General features: G+C 53.2%; 1 long non-coding RNA gene across 1 annotated transcript; it reads left to right on the forward strand.

Annotated features, from left to right (window-relative positions):
• Positions 1-4,195: 4,195 nt before the first annotated feature.
• Positions 4,196-6,434, forward strand: LOC125702964 (uncharacterized). Its single transcript, XR_007380732.1, has 3 exons — positions 4,196-4,754; positions 4,910-5,165; positions 6,101-6,434. It is a non-coding gene; the product is annotated as an uncharacterized LOC125702964 (long non-coding RNA).

Raw genomic sequence — 6,434 nt, forward strand, 5'->3', positions numbered from 1 at the left:
ACTAAACTCCCCCTAATGCACATTGCACAACATTTTATCAGTTAACGGCCAGCTGATTTCAGAAGGTTATAACACACACAAACCATTAATGTTTGTCCAAGACCAGATGAGTTAAAACACCTCATCCTGCAAGGCATTGAAATCAATCAGGTCTTTGTTTGGAAGCACTTGGGACAGGCTGTGCCATCAGTGGGTGCTGGTCCTGCAGTGGAGGAGAGATGTGGGCTGTGCTACTCAGAAGCCAGGTGCTTGTTGCATCCACTGGGGGAAGGAGCAGCGCACCTTAGGAGCAGGGTGAGGGTTTGGGTGGGAGAAGTCTTGCAGAACCTCTAGAAGAAAGTCAGGGAGGGAAAAAGAAGACATGAGCTGGACTTGGGGCTGAGGACATCCTGGTTCCTCTCACTGTGTGGGAAGCTTGTGGTGTTAATGTGTCTGTTTGAAGAGAGCTGGGAAGGCACGTGCTCTATCTGGAGACAGCAGCAGTCCTGAGAGGAGCTTTCTGAGGAGGGACGACTGACAGCTGTTGAAAAACTCACATACATGTTTACTCACTTGCTCCTCCTTGATGTGTCTGACTCACCCATCCCTGTCTGAACACACCAGTTCCCATTTTTACTTTTCTCTCCTTTTGTTAGCCTCATCTTTCCTATTCTTCAAGCTTCCTTTTGTATGTGGGTTTCATTCTGTTAAATCCAGTTGCTTTGGCTTCTGCTCTGCCTGGGCTTTGCACCTGCTACAGCCCCAGCAAACTTGGCAGCAACCCTTCGGCTCTGCAGAGAAAACAACTGTCTAGACCAGGACCTTCTGCCTGCTGCCCTGGATGTACCCAGGCACTAATCTGCATCCAGAACAGCGCGTTGCTGTGCGATCGGTTCCTCTCTGCTCTCCCTTCTGCCTCTGCAGAATCACACGTGCTGGTTTCTCAGCAGGTGCTGGCTTAATGCATATTGATCTCCTGCACAGGTCTGTTGCAAAAGATGGATAAAATCTTTGTGGACTCCTAATTGCACCTTTAGCCTCCCGGTGAGTAAGGCAAATGGGACTGAGGGCTCCCACAGTATCAATAGCACCTTCTGCAGCCTTGGAAGCCGCGCAGGCCGGAGGAGGACAACAACACAAGGCCCCAAAAGGGATTCCTGCGGAGTTCAGGAAGTTGTGCTGCTTATTCCCGAAACGATGAGAAAGAAAAATCTCGGTATAAAGATTCTTATGGCACAGAAAGGGCAGAGAGGCCTTAGTGCAAAGTCACACACCGTTCCCGTTCACAGCTAAAGCCCTGCTGCCCCAGGCAAACACAGAGCTGTCAGCGTCCTGCAGCTCACCGTGCGGAGATGTGAGCAAAATAGCTTCACGACTTCACAGCACCACTAAAAATAGCTGGCAGGTCAGCTCCTTTCTTAAAGGTAATTGTGATATGGGAGCACTGCTGCCTTCAGTGCAGGTAGAGCTGGTAAACAAGGAGAAAAGCTGCTGCCACCGTCCTCAGGCCCTTCAATCTGTTGTGTGTGCGAGTCTGGCTGCGGAGAGGAGCCTCAGCCAGGTTTGGCAGAGCCTGATTTGCAATGCTACGGGAATCAAATGTAGGTTAGGAGAGGTTTGCCTTGCCTGCAGCCGCCTGTGCTGCCGAGGGAGCTGCGCTGCAGCAGGCGGTGCTGCCAAGGATTTCCTTTGTGCTGCAGCTTTCATGTCTAGTGATTTTATGGGGCTGAAAGGGAGGGAGGAGGTGACAAAATGGTGAAAACCTGAGGCCAGGTCATTGCTGTCAGATGGGGACAGAGTCCTGCAGCAGTCAGAGGTGACTGAACACGCTGATGCTGCTACCAGGAAGCTCGAGAGAAATGTGACTGAGCGATGCAGTGCGCATGTGCCTTTGGAGAAAAGAGGCTATCTGTGAGCTCTAGCAGTGCTTTTCTCTGCCCAGCAACATCCCTGCTTCTTTCCTATGTTCTGCTTAAGCAGCTGTTCTGCATTTATGGTCTGATCTTCACACTGAGCCAACGTCACTGTAACGATGTTGTGGATGGAGGGCAGAGATCCACAGGTTCTCTTTGAGGAAGCACCATAAACAGGGTAACAGCACCAGAGTTCTGTTCTCTCAAACTAAAGGGAGAGAAAGTAAGCTGCCAATAAGAAAGAACATTTTGTGGCACGGGCAGATGTTTCTGACAGGGCTGCTGGAGCCAGCAGAACCCTTGCAGCAATGCAGCCTGATGGTGCTGGAGGCCCCTCCAGCCTGGAGGTGTGGTGGCCATCTGCATGTCAGCAGAGCAGTCCCAGCAGTGTTCAGCACAGACAAGGTGAGGGGTGTTCACAGAGCCCCTGTCATCCACTGGCCAGCCAGAAGCAGCAGAAAAGCACACTGCAGGGCTGCTGGCTGTGGCTGCAATCTGCAGAACGCAGTGCTGTGCCTTGCATTCTCCATCCTTCTAGGTATTGAACACAGCCCTGTGCCTCTGGGGGTAACGTGGCTTCTGCTGACGTGTGAACGCTTTGCTTGGCAGCCTGGTGCAGCACGTCGCAGCTCAGATGGGTTCTCCCAGGCTGTGCAGCACAGAGCTGATACATGAAATAAAATACAGGTGCAGTTAATGCGCAGGGGGGGAGTGGGAGGCTGTGCTGGCTTTGTTTGCAGCGTTGTTTTGGGCTGTGGCCTCAATTCGTGCCCTGTGACACGTGGTGGTCTGGCTGCAGTTCTCTCTAGCTGTGTCCCTACCTCTGGTTTACAGCTTCTTAAAACAAAGCGCTGATAAAAAGGAAGTGCAAGATGGAAGCCAGCGTCCTCGAAGTGATTAATCTAAAAACAAAGGCTGCTTCCCCATCACGATAAGCTGCTTGCTATGTATGGGGCATGACCTAATAGTTCCTTAACTTCTTAGTTCACCTGTCCTGGGATGACCTCGCTCCCTCCTCAGTCTCTGTGCAACCATCGCCTAACAGCTGCGGTCTGCAAGGAGCAGCCTGCTGCTGATGTCAGCTGTCTCTGTTTTATGGTAGCTCTTTGCTCTCCCTGCATTATAAAAGACATTTGTGATAGGGGCAGAGGCACAAGAGAGTGAAAGCCATGCGCTGGGGCACGCAGTGGCCAAGGGACAGCTGCATCTGTTCCCTCTGCCCATTTGCAGTCTCCAAGAGGGATAAGAGATGCAAGAAACCCCAGTGCGATGAGCCTGCTAGGGGACATCGCTTTGGTGAGCGGTGTTTTACATCAAAGCCAGTTTGAATTGGGGGTTCAGAGTTGAGGCATTGCATGTGATCTTCTGATCACGCCTCCCAGATACCTAAATACATGGCTTTTGTCTTGCTGACCCAGCACCTGGGCTCATCAGCACACTTTTCCTGTTCCGTAGCTGCCCTCTGTTCTCTCGCTCCAGCACTAGGTGTCCTCGAGGTGCAGCAGGACTTTGCCTTTTTTAGTATAATCCAAGGGCATGAACTCAAGGAACATTTCCACATCAGGTTCCAGCTGATAGAAGCGAGCCCAGGGGGTGTTTATAGGTCTTCAGCCCAACTCGCTCTTCCAGCATTGTGCTGCACTGTAAAGATTTATATTCACCTGCCTAGGAAGATAAGAGAGAGCGGTGGAAAGGCGACTTGCACTGTCGGTTGGTGCTGGATGGCTGTGGGAGCTCCTGCCGGCTCGTTACCCAGACCTTTAGCACAGTCATTCCGAGCACTGCAACCCAGCTCTGCCCGCAGTCCGCCCTGCCACAGCTGCTCCCTGGGCTGCCCTGCCCAGCTTGCAAATGGAACTCGTCACCCTCTGCTTCTTTGCAAATGAATTGCGTAGGTCCTGGGAGGAGGAGGCAGTTCAGCGACTCGCCTGTCCCACCCCTCATAAAGTCTCCTCGCTGCTGAGGGTTTCTGAAGTCATTTGCCACGTGAACGGCGTGGGCATCAGCTGTGGTTGTTTCCCTAAATGCTCGCTGTCGACAGGAGGCCATTTCCCAGGGGGAGGCGAGCTGTGGATGCGCTGGGCGGTCAGCTTGGCGCGTGGGTCGAATGCGGCTCCCAGCTGAGGCACAGCAGCGTGCTAACACAGGCACAGCACCCAGAGCGGCTCCGGTCCGACAGCACAGCTCCCCACTGCTGTCCCTAGAGCTCCGTGCGGGCTCGGCTCCCAGCTCGCTGTGCTGACATGCCCACACCAAAGCATCCCTTGCACCGGCGCTGCCTGCCCGCGTCCCGGTGCGTGGCAAACCCTCCCAAAGCAAACAGCGATCGCTGCCGTCTGCACTGACTCAGCGGCGCTGAAGGCAGCGGTCGGAGCGAAGCCGCAGCTCGGGGAAAGCTGTGGGGAAGAGCGGGTTCTGTGCCCACGGAGGGGCGGGGAATGCGCTGCGGTGGGCGATGCTTTATCAGGGCAGCCCACCCGGCAGCCGTTCGTCTCTCTGCAGTCGTAGAGCTGTGGTTGAGAGCGCTGGGGGCTTTATCCCGAGGAGCCGAGAGGAACCTGGGCTATCTTTAGGAAACAAGCACCCGCTCCGTGCCCCCTCTCAGGAAGCAGGGCCCCATTCCAGCTTTGCCGTACGAGGGGCTCGCAGATAAGGAGGGGCAGGAAACCTGCCCGGCTTTGCTTCTTTAAGCAAATATTTCCCATAGCCTCAGCACCGTGAGTCAGCACTGCCGGAGCCCAGACTTGTTTGCAGCAGTAGCGAGGCGGTGTGGGAGGTGTGGGGCACGGTGTCCTTTTGCCCAAACGCCATCGGGGATGTCAGCAGCTGAAATGGGGCCAACGGGGAGCAAAAGGCCCAATGGTAATTGCTTTGGGGTCACTGGTGGGGTAAGGAGCTTCCTAGGATGTAAGGGAAGCAGAGCTTCACAAAGGAGGTTTGCTGTATGTATTGTACTGTCTCGGGTCGCTGAGGAATGTCCCAATGTACTGGGATAAAAACAACACCTTTCCCTGCAGGTACTCGTGGGCTCATTCTGCACCGACCTCACCAGTCTGCAAGCCCCAAAAACACAGGAACAAACCAAATGCTGTGGTTTCTATTCAAGGCCCAGGAGTGGAATAAGGAACATGAGCCGTGGGATATCCTGTGTCACTGCAGGCTGATCTCTGCAGCAGGCAGAGGCTGCTCAGCCTGGAAGGGTCTCATGGCAAAGGGAGGAAACATCAGAGACGCCATGGATTATTTTAGATCTGCAACCTCAGTTCTGCAAAGGTATTTATTTTGAAAATTCTGGTTTCCATAGCAATGTAGTGCTGTTCTCTCTCGTCTCCCTTCTATTACCCCAATCTTCCCAGCCATTAGATAAATTATCAGTGAAGCCACGCTTAGCATTTTTTTTATCTGCAATGATTTTTGGTATGTAGTGAATCAGAGGCAGTTTGTCAGGGATTGCTCACATCCTTTCCTGGGGCAGCCAGGAGCTCTGCTGCAGTCTGAGCAGTGTAATGCAGAGCGCTGCTGACTGGACTTGCTGGGTGAAGTCCTGGGCCGCTTTCCAGCTGGGTGGGGGTCTCACATCCAGGATTCTGGTCCAGCTCCAGGTGTGCAATCCCTGTTAGTGTAGTTTGCCTTTAAGGGAGACAGCTGAAGGAGCTCTTTTGAAGTGCATCCCCACCTGGGGAGCTGTGCAGCTGCCCCACGAAGCAACGCTCTGTGATTCCATCCTCACGAGGAGGGCACTGAACGAAACTATGTGGGAGAACAAGTATGGCACTGTGCATCAGATTCCAAGATAAGGAAGTAGGGCAAAAGATGAGGTCAGAGCGAGCTTCTTACCATGTCTTGTGTCACACAAAAACCAAAGCACCTCTTGTAAACTGGAGCACAGATCCGGGAAGTTGGGGATGCAAGAAGCCCACGGTGAACCTGCTGTGCAGCAACTATTGCTTGGCCTGCAAGTCGTGGCTGTTCTCTGCCCCTCCTGATCCCCTCCCTGCCCAGGCACAGCCATGGCTGTCTCAGTCAGCTGCTCTCAGATGGGGTTATTATGGGTAAGCGCAGCCCCTCGCTCCCTTGGCCTCCATGTGTTGAGCACCTTGCAGGAATCTCCCCTGAGCCCCAAGAGGTGGGCGCTGGTTGTGCTCTGAGAGCAGTGGACAATCATCCTTCTGAAAGCTCAGCTCATAGATGTTCATATTTACTTTCAGCTGAATGATGCCCGTCCTTCGAGAACACCAACAGCGCCTCGCTCCGAATGCCTGTGAACTCTGTGCTTTATGCAGAGCGCTGCGTGGCGGCTGCTTATCATTTAATTTGCTATTTGCCCACCCTTCGTGTTCCAACAACTGGAGATAAGGTGAACAGAGGTTCTCACACTGCTGTGCCTCCTGCAATACCTTCACTGCACGCTTTCTGGTTCACTTCCTCCCACTCCTTAATTTTGCTCCCAAAAAAGGCTCCTTTCAATTCTTATTCTCGTAGTCAACCACGATTGTTCTGGACCACATCGTGAACATAAGAACTCCAATAATTACCTGCCAG

Source organism: Lagopus muta, chromosome 20 (genome assembly GCF_023343835.1).
Source record: "Lagopus muta isolate bLagMut1 chromosome 20, bLagMut1 primary, whole genome shotgun sequence".
In the NCBI taxonomy this organism is placed as follows: domain Eukaryota; kingdom Metazoa; phylum Chordata; class Aves; order Galliformes; family Phasianidae; genus Lagopus; species Lagopus muta.